Raw genomic sequence first — 13,857 nt, forward strand, 5'->3', positions numbered from 1 at the left:
GATAAATGTGAATTATTTTCCATGTTTTGCATAATCATTGTAAATTTTAAAATACATTTCAGCATTGAACACAACCTAATGTCCCCTGGAGAGTTCTGCTTACAAACCTTTTTAAAGGTACAGTGATCTCAGATATTTTGCATTAAGGCAGTTCTGATGGTTGGTGCTTCAATGGCCACAAAATTAAGTAATAACATAAAGAACTCCCATCTTTATTTAGAGCACATATCAAACACTTTGACACAGCTAAGAGCCATCACATAATGCCACAGTAGGATATTTTAGTTAACTCCCTTGTCTGATTAAATGATGTTACTATACGGTTATGATGATTTCCAGGATCTCAACTTGGGAGTGGTCCCATCTCACAGAGGCCCATAGGGGCGTCCTATAACGGTCTGTAGAATAAGATATTCTTCAGTTTATTGGCTTTTGAGTACATCGGATGGAGTAGGACACCATCCCTATCCTTAAGCAGCTCCCAATCAAGTGAGGGAGCTTGAAAGGTGCATCTAGAGCAAAAAGGATAAAGATGCCTGGAGTACAGAGGACTCCAGTAAAAGAGGCACATGTGACCCAGGTTTTCTTTTTTCCCCTCTTTTAGGAGCACTGATCTTAATTACTATTTATAATTTATTTATAATTTGAAAATATTTCAAATGTTTTTCCTTTTGTTTTATTTACAAAACTTTTCTTTTCTTCACAGATAAAGATTTCTTTCAGAAGAGGTGTCCTCAGTAAAATAGCTACCACTTCAAAACAAAACAAAATAATCTCATGACCCAATAATATACAATGGTTGGTCAAATAAAAATAAACACCCTAGATGAAAAATGAAACAGTGTTGTCACTCACATGGAGGAAAAGTGAGCTAGTTCTGTAATAGTAGCAAACCTGATGATCTAAAATATGCTGCAGATTCCTGAGCAGTTTGCTTCTGTCTCCGTATCTATTTTATCTTTATTAGGGAAGTTGATGAAGCCTTTGATGTTCCAAAAATGCAATATGGGATGAATTAAACATCATTTTCACAGTCATGTGTGCAGATTTGGACTTGAGATTTTTTTTTTAACTCAGCCGACCAGTGTCCTAAGCAGTTTTCCTTATTATTAACATCTTCTCCCACCAATTTCTTTCCCAGCCTGATACCTCATCCTGATTAATGGACTGGTAGCAGGGACAACTTTTTTTAAATGATGTTTTGCTTAAAGCATCTGTTTATGTTTCAACAAAACAAATAAAGTCAGGTATATTAAGGAATATGGTGTTTTAGAAACAAAGAAAACAACCAAGATTAGAGGAAAGTTAACTGTTCCCTCGGGAGAAACCCTGGTGGTTAAACTGATTCATCAGCAACAATACAGAAATTGTTTTAATGGTGTTTTGAACATCTTATTCTGGAAAAAGTAATACCCAGCCTCACAAAGGTTGAAATCAAGGCTATCCATTTGGAAGACTGACAGTAATTGAGAGCGATATTTCATAAAGTCTGTTAAAGCCAGTAGGGTGAGCATATAGACACTTAATGAAGTACCTTCATCCTATCAAATATTTTTCATGCTGAACTGGTTAATACCACTGAGAACAATTAATAATGATTCAGGAAGGGGAGAGAGGTTTACATTTTAGGGCTGGGTTCTTTGGGCAAAAACCATACTTCAAAGCTTACTTAATAACAATTGAAGAGAAATCACACAGGAAACAAAACCAAAGTCTTCTGTCTATAGATGAGCAGAAGGGCACCTATGGAGTTTATCTTAGCTTTCTCTTCCCAATTAAAAATACAACATTCCTGGGACTTCTCTGGCAGTCCGGTGGTTAAGACTCCATGCTCCCAGTGCAGGGGACACGGGTTTCATCCCTGGTCGGGGAACTAAGATCCCACATGCCGTGCAGAGCAGCCAAAATAAATAAATAAATAAAAAACAACATTCCATTCTGTCTGTTTTTATTTCCCAAGCTCAATTTAAAATTTTAACTCTCCTAAATATTCTTTTGAAGGGTAGGGAGAAGTCCTTTCTTCACAGAGTGAAATCTGTGGCAGCTTTTCTCTGTCCTTTAAAAACTGTAGTCATTAAATGCACACCGCCATCACTAGAGTACGTCAGAGAAACTTCAAGATTTGTCACAGCAGCAATCCATCACGAGCACGGGAAGGTATAAACAGGGTAGGATCCACCTCAGGCAGAACATCCGTATTAGAGGCTTAAATTTTTTTTTCTCCCTTCGCCCAAACTACAGATTAGTGTCCTTCTATTACAGGCTTTGGTTTGCCTTGATAAAGGCTGTTTGTTACAGCCCGTGTTGGGGGCAGAAGTTCTTTAGTAAAACTTGTCATTATTTATGTACCAGAAAGGAAAACCTTGTCTATTAAATTAATTAGAATGTGACCTGAAAAGGAATATTTTTGATCAGTGAAAACAGAAGTCTTCGGGGAAAGGGGAAAAAAGGCAGAAAGGTTCATAATACAGAGCTGCATTGTTTGCAGAAAGCCTGCTGCTTCCTTTATGCCTAGCTGAACCATGCCAGGAGCCCTCTTGAATTTCTACAAGAATACAGTTTCAGATCATCTGCATTCAGGGCCAGAGTCATGGCCCTGGAACCGATAATTGCCTCTGACAGGATTTAATTACCTTCTCTAGGACCTTTTCTCTGTTTGATTGGAGACCACCCCCTGCCTCCGATCAAATCAGACAGTAATAACACGCTGAAGCGCAGCAGCCAATCACGAGTCAAGTCTGAACAGTGACCTTGCTGAGTCGAAGCTGATTGGTGGTGTCAGCCTTGTCAACGGTGTCAGGGAACCGTCAGACAAGAAAGAGCGAGGGGGGAGCTGAGGAGAGTGAGGGGAGATAAGAGAACAGCATTAATGCTAATGGAGGTTGTCAGCATTCAAGACTCCAGGCCGCCTTACCAGCGGCCTTGCACAAAAACAAAAATATGAGAGAACTCATACAAGTCTAAAATATTCAGAAGGGGAACATTTGTGCTTCTCCAATTTGGGGAATCTATTCAAGGTATAATTCACATGCAATTCAGATCCAGCGACATACACACGCGCTTGATGTGACAGAATAATTTTCATGAGAAGAAAAAGCCCCACAAAACTTAGCCAGATGAATTGGGGGCGGGTGGAGGGGAGGAATAAACTACTGCTCCATGACTTTCTGTTGTCTTTTTTTTTTTTTTTTTTTTAACTAGACCCCTGAGAATGCTGGTATTTAAGATGCACCACAAAACTCTGGTTTTAATAGTAACCTGCTTTTAATATTAGCAGTCGCTGTATTATTTATGACCACTTTAGTGTGGGATATAAGTCCACCTATAATGTTAACAAAGAATAATACATTCATTAAATGGCCAATCTTTATGTACATACAGTTTTAAGATAATTTATAGCAAGGGCATAATTCTGGTCATTTTCAAAAATTAGTTTAAGCTATAAAATTTGGTTAACCTTTATTCCATCAAAAAAGAAAAGAAAAAAAGAGCTCTTTGCTGCAGAAAACAACACCAAGGCATCAGTGAGTTATAATATGCAGAAAGTCTGTTACAAAATAGTAATCAATTGAGATTTGGAAGAGAAGTAGAACGTGTTATTAGGGTTGTACTAATTTGGAGTTTAGTTTATTCATTACATTTGTCTATAAATTACCTTCCCCATAGCATTTATTTTGTTTCTGACTCACCTACCTCTTTACAAATGTAGCAACTACTATAAAAAGATACATTTACAAAGGTGTATAGAAGGACAATATTTATAGGGATTAACAGTATTTTTCATAAGTCTTTCAATCATTTAAGAAAACTGGTCTAATTTAACTTCTCTCACAATGAAAGGGACACTTTGTTACCTGATTCCTGGACTTTACCAAAAGGAATATTGTTTTAAAAAATAATACCAGATGATTCAAGTTTAATACAGATTCTTCCACATGCATACAAATACACATTTTTTCAAGTGGTTTCCAGCTTCACCAAGGAATTTTACCTAAACAGTCATTGCACGAGTGGATTCAGTGTTTTTGACTCCTATTCTATTCCTTACGTACCTCTCCCCAACAAAATATGATTTAAAATTAAGAATGGAAACTTTTCCTATATATCTACAATTCTTTTCCTTTATAGCCATGGAATTTAAAACATAGTTAACATATAAATATAGCATATTTTTCTATACCAGATCAAAATTTATAATGGACTTAAGATGATCATAGTTATTTCAATTTTTAAAAGAGCTATCTGCAGCAACCTATAGGGATGCAGAGTTACTTTGAAAAGATCGAGTATTTTCAGAGACCCATGGTTAAAATAACTCATTTACGGGGAAAATGTATCTTACACAGAAAATCAGAGGCTTAGAGTCTGGTTCCAGCTTTGCTATTGACAAGCTGTTCAGTTTGAGCCAACTCACTTGTCTTCATGTGTTTTGGTTTCCTCAGCTATAAAAGGCAGTTAACAGGAGGTTACCTAAAGAATCAAAAGTGTGTATAGTACGCATGTAATTAGGACGTAGACAGGATAACAGAGTCTTTTCGCTTCTTGGAAACACTATTCAGGGTTGGTTTCTCTCTGCCTCTATTCCCTCCAGCTCCATCCTGTCACATGAGCTCACCACCACCCGACACACACTGACAAATATTTTGACAAATATTGAGAGATATGTAACATGTAGTCACTAGCAGCGTCAGCACTAGAACCCAAATTTGCTAAATCTTATCCCTAGGTTCTTTCTGACTCCACTTTTTGCCACTTGGAACTAACACAGTTATTATTATTATTTTTTTTTTGGTGGTACACGGGCCTCTCACTGTTGTGGCCTCTCCCGTTGCGGAGCACAGGCTCCGGACGCACAGGCTCAGCGGCCATGGCTCACGGGCCCAGCCGCTCCGAGGCACGTGGGATCCTCCCGGACCGGGGCACGAACCCGCGTCCCCTGCATCGGCAGGCGGACTCTCAACCACTGCGCCACCAGGGAAGCCCCGGAACTAACACATTTTTTGGTACTCAGATAAGTGCTGATCTTTTACTGCACTGGTTTTAAGTATAGTTCATTGAAAGACTCCATATGCATCATGCATCCTACTTGGGCAAGGGAGCAGATGCTTAACAAATGCTTTTAAAAGACACTGTGCAGAAGCAAACAGGTCTAGTCATTGTGTGACTATCATCAACTTGAATTTTTGACCCTTTGGCTATTATCTCTAATTCTAGCATATATGTAACTCTGAAAATTAGGACAAACTTTAGCTATTTTTCAGGTGTTAAAAAGAGTATAACAAATGAGTGTGTGTATAGTCCTGACATAAGAAAGAAATATAAGAAGGTTTATTATGTCTCAAAGTGGATAGTCAATAACATTTTATTTCAATGGAAGATACTATGCTTTTCAAAGACAATCTACCCCCAGTTGTGAAGGGAAGGGGAGATTTTCATTCTGTCCCCCTGCTATCACATCTTCAGCCAGTTCAGATCAGAGCAGCAGCAACAGAAAGGAAAGAAGCCAGTAGCATGCCTTATTCATTTCTTTAGCAACGCTATTCTCGCCCTGGAAAGGTGAATAATTAATACCCATCTGACTCCACCTAATTAAATCCACATTTGCTTATTCTGTTCATTTGAAAATGCTTTCCTTTAGAGAAAATAGCCTTTGCTTATCGTCACAGTTTATATTTCTTACATGGACACTTTTGGAATTACAGAGATTCTATCTTAGTTTTGAAAAGCCTTTCCCTTTTTGTGCTAATCATCAGGAATAAATGACAATGCTTACTATTTTTTGAAATGGGAGACAAGATAGTAACCAATTGCTAGGTTTAGATTCTTATAAAACAGATAGTCAAGCCTAGATTACGTCCTTTTTTTTTTCTAGAGAGATGAAAAAAGGTCTTTTGCTCCTTTAAAAACTGAATACACAACAACAAATAAAGAGAAATTAAAGAGAAACCATGCACTACATCCTCGGTTAAATCTCAATTGCTGTTTCAGAATGATCTTTGCATAATCTGAGTTACACAACAGAGTGACTAATTGCAAATTCAATCACTCCTTGACTGAGCCTCAGAAATCAATTCCCAGTAAAATATGACACTCAGTCATTCAAAACAATAGAATAGTCAATATTTCACCATCCACAGTCTAGTTAGGACCTATTTCAATACAATACAAATTCAATTGTTTTCTGTGTCTAGCAAGCCTCTTCTATTCCATGTAAACTTGCCTAACATTTTCAGTAATTCAAACGATGATGGAAAAGTTAAATAGAATCATGAGATTTCCAAGACTTGTAGTGAGAATTTCACTCAAAGGCTTCTGATCCAGACTTCTGATCTTTTCCTTAATGAGTACTGATGGTCAACTTTACTTGCATCCTTGTGGCTAGTCAACTTAAATTTAGACAGGAATCATCCAAGTGAGGCAGAGAGTACTGTGGACGGGGGGCGAGGGACATGGAGGGTAGTGAAGATCCAGGTTCGAGTAGATGGTGAATCAGATCTGAGACTGCAGAGTCCTGGCGTTTACTGCATTTACAGCAAATGAATGGAAGTTGCAATACAATTTTCCAATAGACCTCACTTTGGAATCATTTTCTCTAGCTCTGAAAGGCTAGGATAGAGGAAAGATAGAACTCAGATATAGAATTAGAAACCAAATCTAGATAGAAAACTAGGTAAACAGTTTTCAGTGTTTCCAAGACTAAAATTCCCCAGTTTTGACTTTTAGCACTGATTTTACTTTTCACTTGGTGATCTTATCAATTCATCTAACTGCCAAAAACTCGATTTCTCTTTTTCAGCCCTGGACTCCCAGATATTAAGGCATGATTCTCATTTTTCAGCTGGAATTTTTACTATCCCTAAATAAAATACACAAGGTTTAAATTGTCCCACTATTGTTGTTACTATTAAAACAATATTGGGGTTTGTCTGTATTTGGGAAGGGGGTGTTTCTAAAAAAGAATACATCTGATTAAGTGCACTGTTTATTTACGTTAGAATCCACATTTTAAAAGACCAGCACACAAAAGGCTTGGAAATGCATCTAAAATGAGAAACTCCAGTCAACGGATTATTCAGCTGGCAAAATGGAAATTTCAAGTTGCATAGACAGCTAATTGTGGCCTGCCTCTGGAATGACAGGTCTATAATTTTTAGTTTTGTGTTCATTGAAAGCCAGTCACCTTGACACTCAGTGCTCCATTATCCACCGGCCACCAACCACATGATGATATTCAAGGAGTGACGGGCACTTTCCATTATGGGTTGGTGAAACACACTGAGTTTTATTTGGATAAAGCTGTCCTGAGAAAAAAAGAAATCCAGGTGTCTACTTCTCCTCATGAGCAACAATGACACTGAAACAACTTTAAATCCAGAGAATCAACTTCTTTGTTCTTGTATCATAACAACCATCAGTTATTCTTGGTATTCATTGCTAACCTCCTGAACGTGCTTTAATGTGTCACCGTCCTAGCCTTTTAAATACAAATTTTGCCTTTTAACGTCAAGAGCTCTCCCCATTAAATTATATTATCTTAGAAGAACTTTAAACCTAGTTAAAGCCTGCATCCAAGAGAAAGTGTAAGATGTTTGTTCTTTGCCTTTTTTTTCCCCTCCAAGTTATCATTTCAATTGTTCCAAGGCTTCATGGGTAGGGGAAATATAGTTGAGCCAGGAGCCAGGAGATGAAATTGTAATCCTAGTAATGAATGAATTTTGGCTGTTGACTTTGCAGAAATCTATCAACCCTCTGAGCTTCAAATTAGTGATCTTTAAAATAAAGAGGCTGAACCAGATGTTCTCTTCATTCTCTTCTGTCTGTGCAAATGTCTGGTTCTATATTAATATTAAGGTCTATATTATTAAAGTCTGATCCACATAATATTGAAATAATATAACATTTTCCTGGCTACAAACAGCACTGAACTTCATTTGTCAAACGGAACCATGAGGATGTATTCAGCTGCAAGTAACAATACCTACTAACTGTGGCATCAATAGAAAAGTCAGTTAATTGTCTTCACTAAAGGAAATTTGGAGGCATATTGTTCAAGGTTCTGTGCAGTAGCTCAACATTGCTATCAAGAGCCCAGTCTCTCTCTGTCTTTAGTGTGGGGTTTTCATCCTTTGATGTCATTTACCGGTTATAAAATGGCTGCAGCAGCTCCAAGCATCCGAGCCTCCACAAAAATGAACCTGGAGGGCGGCTTCCCTGGCTTCCCTGGTGGCGCAGTGGTTGAGAGTCCGCCTGCCGATGCAGGGGACACGGGTTCGTGCCCCGGTCCGGGAACATCCCACATGCCACGGAGCGGCTGGGCCCGTGAGCCATGGCCCCGGAGCCTGTGCTCTGCAACGGGAGAGGCCACAACAGTGAAAGGCCTGCGTACCGCAAAAAAAAAATGAACCTGGGGAGGACGTTATGCTAAGTGATCGAGATAGGCAGGAAGAGAAAGAAAAGTGCTGTATGATTTCACTTATGTGTGGAATCTAAAAAAGTCACACCCAAAGAACCAGAGAGTAGAATGATGGCTGCCAGTGGCTCAAGGGTAAGGGAAATGGAGAGCCTGTTGGTCAAAGGGTACAAATTTTCAGTTATATGCTGATTAAGTTGTGGTGATTACAGTGAATAATACTGTATTGCATACTTGAAATATGCTGAGAGTGGATCTTAAGTGTTCTCAACACACACACACACACACACACACACACACACACACACACACTCACCAAAAAAGTAACTGTGTGAGATGACAGATGTATTAACTTAATTGTGATAATCATTTCACAATGTATATGTCTATTAAATCATCACATCTTACACCTTAAAGAAACATCACACTGTACAGTCTAAATACATACAATTTTTATTTGTTAGTCATACCTCAATAAGGCTGGAAAAATTTATTTTAAAAATGTTTAATAAAAAACCATGGCTACAAAAATAATCTCGCCCACGAATCCTTAGTAAGGAACGGGGAGACTGAAAAGAGGGCTCTCCAATGATCAGAAAGCAAATACTTACCCAAAGACCTGGTAGGTGGAATAATAGCCACCGTATCCTCATCTTAGCCCCGAGAACCAGTGAGTGTTACTTTATATGGCAAAAGGACTTTGCGGGTATGATTAAGGATCTTGAGATGGGAGATGATTCTGGATTAACTAGGTGAGCCCTGTATGTAATCACAAGGGTCCTTAGGAGAGGGAGGTAGAGAGAGTTTGACACAGGAGAAAAATAGGTCATATAATGACTGGCCGGAAGCTGGAGTGATATGAGGAAAGAATGACAAGGCAAAGATGCAGTGGGCCTCTGGAAGCTAGAAAAGGCAAGGAAACTGATTCTCTCTTAGAGTTGCCCAAAGGAACAGCCCTGCTGACATCTCAAATTTAGCCCAATGAGATTGAGTTTGGACTTCTGGTATCCAGAACTTTAAGAGGATACATCTGTGTGCTAAGGCACTGAGTTTGTGGTAGTTTGTAATAGCAGCAACAGGAAACTAATGCAAGCCCTGAGCATACTTTCCTTTACAACTGATTGGCCAGATACAGGCCATTCCTTGACACGAGGGAGGCTAGGAGAGTAAGTAGCTGGCAAACAGGAAGAAAACAGACATGATTGTATTAGACCTATTTTGATTCATGCCCTGGGGTTGGGTATATTGCTAACCTCAAACAAACTGGAGTTCTGTTAGCATGTAAGTAGAGTCTGCCATATCAAGGTTCAAGGAAATTTATGAACTTTGAGATTATTTCTCAACTTTGAGATTACTGTGATATTCAATTACAATATTTATTAAGTGCCTAGTCACTCAATTTAAAAGTTCAGTGACTTGTAAAGTTCTCCTTGGCCTAAACCCTGCTTATCTTCCCAGCCTATCTCCCATCATTCTCTAGGGATCCAGCCTTACTGGTTTTTCAGCTTTTGTTACAAATTAGGCTTTCTTCCACAAAGTCACCCCAGTATGCATTCAATTTGCTTTCCATGAAAATCTCCCCCACTCAACCCAACTCCTATATTCTTTACTTTGCTAAATTCCCCTGACTATTCAATTCTCAACTTAAGCAGCAATTCTTCAATGTCGTTCCCCTGACTACCCCTAAGTTAGCAGCCCTTATTACCTGTTCACTTAGCATCTTTTATGTAATCGTAAGACTGACAACTACTCCTTTGATGTTGTATTCTCCACTAGTCCAGGGTACCCCCCTGGTTCTAACAATAGGAGAACATCCTTGGGTCTAGGCCAAGAAATGAGGTTAGCCTTATTGGCTTGCAAGGGAGCAAAATAGAAAGAAGGCAACACAGTTTTTCCTATCTGTCTCACTGCTATGGTCTGAATGTTTGTATCCTCCCAGATTTCGTAATTTGAAATCCTAATGTCTGATGTGATGGTATTAGGAGGTGGGGTCTTAGGGAGGTGCTTAGGTCATGAGGATGGGGCCCTCGTGAATGGGATCAGTGCTTTTGCAAAAGGCCCCAGAAAGCCAGCTAGCCCCTATAGAAAATACATCGGTTGGTCTCTGCCCCTGCTTCACGGCACAGAGCTCTTAAAACCCTCGTAATTTCCTAAGTGATAAGAGTACTAGTATCTAGAATAGCATCTTCTGTTCTAATATTTGGTCTTTCCAAGGAGGAAGAGTCATGGGAATCTCTGATTTGTAGCCAAGTCAGACAGAAGTTGTGAGTGACCTGGGAACATGCTACTTGCCATTGACATCTGAAAGGGGGAGTGCTGTCTCATGGGACTGAGCCCTTAACCTATGGAGTCTGTGCTAACTCCAGCTAGTGTCAGAGTTGAATTGAATTGCAGGACACTCAGCTGGTATCACAAGGAACTGTTTGGTGTAGGGAAAAAACCCTTACATCTGGCATCAGAAGTGCTGTCAGTATGGTTGTAGCATGAGAGTTAAGGAGAAAGACAGGATAAGTCAGTTTTTCCTTTCTACCCCCTTCCACCATGTGAGAACACATTGAAAAGTCACCCATTATGAACCAGGAAGAGGGCCCTGACCAGAACCAAACCATGCTGGTGCCTTGATCTTAGGCTTCCAGACTGCAGAACTGTGAGAAATAAATTTCTGTTGTTTGTAAGCCACCCGGTCTATCGTATTCTGTTATAGCATACCAAACAGACTGACATGTACCCTGAAAACACTGATGTTTCCATTGCGGATTGAACAGTCTAACTCTTGGTTTCAACTATTTTCTTTGACATATTTCTATCAAAGTCCCCACCAGAATGTCAGCTGTCAAAAAAGAGCCACTTTGAGAGAATGTCCTAAGAGATGAGGTGTTGAAAAGTTCTCCTTCCACCCACATAGTCAAAGCTCTGTCTGCCTTACTGTCCACTCTGTGCACAGACCTAGGCTCAAGTGCTCTTTGGAGAAACGATGTTTACTGAGTGAAGGCACCAAGCTAAGTTTAGAGCTATACAAATGAACAAGACAGGGACCTGGCTGACGTGGTGGTCAAACACATCAAACTGCACAGGCCTGTGCTTCTTAAAATTTGGTCCACTAATCACTTGTATCAGAAACATCTGCAGTGCTTATTTTAAAAGAATATTGTTGGGTTTCACCCTAGACCTATTGAATCAGATTTTCTTTGGGGATAAATGATTTGAGACCAACCAAAATTCAAGAATCATTTCCATAAATTGAAAACCAAAATAAACAGTTCTGTTTTTTTAACCCAAGAATTTTTTTGTTCCCATTTGGTTGCTTCACATAGATACTCACCCTTTCTTCCACATATATTTAGCACAATGCTTTATACACACCTACTCCATTAGCTATCACATCAGCTGAGCAATTCCATAATCCTCATCTATACGACTATAGAACTAACACACCATTTTTGCCACAGAATAGCTTGCACTTGGGGAATTGTGTTTCATCTAATTCCTTAAAATTAATGAATAAGTACTATCAGTTTTAGTGGCGTTATCTCAGGCCTCCATTTTGACATAAATTATTTATCCTACTAATTTAATGGCAAACGGTCACCAAGGTAAGCTTAAGTCAGTGATTTCACACGTATATTGGTTATAGTTTAATTATTTAGGTGCCACAACTAGCTTTGTGATAATGAAGTCTCCTGGGCAGACCCCATAAAATACATTCTTCAGCTTTAAAAAAAAAAGGAGGTTTAATGTTTTAAAGTTTTTCATGCTGAGGCTTATGTAACTTCTGAGTTATAATGAAATTTTAGGGAAGAGCCAGGAAATGTTTGTGCCAAGCAAAAGACAGAGAAGAGGCCAGGATCAGGGAAGAAAGAGCAAGCATATTTGCAAAATCTTTACATGAAAGTTCTGAAAATTAGCAGCTGCTTAGGTCAGAGAGTTATGGGACTTAAAAAATTAAATGCCCACATTTTAGAGCATGCCATATTTTTTCAAAGTCCTTTAAATTCTTCCATTTGTACTATATAGACTTAATATTTCTAGTATCTTATGTTCAATTCAAATGACTCATTCATTTAACTGTAATAGTAAAAAAAAAAAAAGCCCAACCATTTTGATAAATCAGTGGTTCTCAGCCACTACGAGACGTTGGTACACTCTGAATCTTCCACAGGCATGTGCCAAAGTTTGAGCACTTAAATTTTTATTTATTACAAAGTAGGATATATACAATGAGATGAAAGAGGGGTTGAACAGTTTATGCAACGTGGCATATTGCAGGAAAAAACCATGAGGAATAAGAGATGCGATATTAAGCCATAGCTGTTGAGAAATTGTGCACTTTACTGAAAAGTTTGAGAAGTTTTCCTCCTGAGTGTATAAATCAGCAGGTTAAACGTCCCTCTCAAATAGTAACACAAGACTGAAGTGCTACCCAATGAACACAGTGACGTTGATAGATACGTGTTAATGTCTTCAAATATTCTGGCAAAAATTCTATCCTCAAAAACCAAAAAGTTGAAACGTACTGCCATACAGAGTGATAAGGGCTATGACACAGATATGCACAAGTATTTAGGGACACAGAAGAGAAATTCGTATTCTATTTGAGTTTGCGGACAGAGGGTTTGCCTTGAGGAGTTGAAATCATGGAAGAACATAATGCAATCTATGTGGGTAATTAACTTCTTTTCCAAATAACCAGGAAAATAGTGAGCAGAAAGTCAGGCAGTTCCCTGGAGAAGAGAACAGACACTCAATGTCCCGGGGAGGAAAATGAATGGCCAAAGATCCGTCACCCCATCACTTGGATGTCCACATCATCTCCACCTGTTTTCCCTGCATAATAATTAGGCATATATTCCCTTGACTTCTGAAGCTAAGAGACATATTAGATTAGTAGGCTGACATTTCACCTCTGCAAATCTGGGTCCATTTAGACAATGTGTGATGTGTAAACTTTTCAACAGCTGATGTCACTATAAATCCAAAAACACCCATATCTGTGTCATTCTCTTGACCCATAATCTTCAGGAAATCCTTTTAGTTCTTCTTCCCTGGTGAGATCATTGTTTTCTTCATTGTGCGTTTGCTCCACTCAACACTTAGGATGAATCTCAAACCTATGAACCCCCTCCTTTAAAAGCCCAGCTGCCTTTCATGCCTCTATACCACTCACTCATACTTACAGAAGTTTCTGTGAAGGTCTGATATAGTCTCAGTTTTCTGATGAGCAACAGATGAGCTCTGCAGTTTATATGGTATCTTTGGAGCATTCTATATTCCTACCTTGTTTTAGTTTTTTGTTCGTTTGCTTTGTTTTTTGCTCATGGGAAAATTCATGTTTTTCAGAAACTGTTTAAAGTGTTCTTAAAAAATGAACTATCATTTCAGTTCTCTGTGTTTTCTAAGACTCTCTCATTGTGACTTACTATAGAATTAACTATCTATGTAATTTTTTC

At 38.8% G+C, this 13,857-nt stretch overlaps 1 long non-coding RNA gene across 1 annotated transcript in view; it reads right to left on the minus strand.

The window, feature by feature from the left end:
* Window positions 1–2,503: 2,503 nt before the first annotated feature.
* Window positions 2,504–13,857, minus strand: part of LOC307190200 — a 33,134-nt gene continuing 21,780 nt past the window's right edge. Inside the window, exon 3 of the long non-coding RNA XR_013829438.1 lies at window positions 2,504–2,833. This is a non-coding gene — a long non-coding RNA (uncharacterized lncRNA). The remainder of the gene's footprint in view (window positions 2,834–13,857) is intronic.

The sequence above is a fragment of the Stenella coeruleoalba genome (genome assembly GCF_951394435.1).
Source record: "Stenella coeruleoalba genome assembly, chromosome: 8".
In the NCBI taxonomy this organism is placed as follows: Eukaryota; Metazoa; Chordata; class Mammalia; order Artiodactyla; family Delphinidae; genus Stenella; species Stenella coeruleoalba.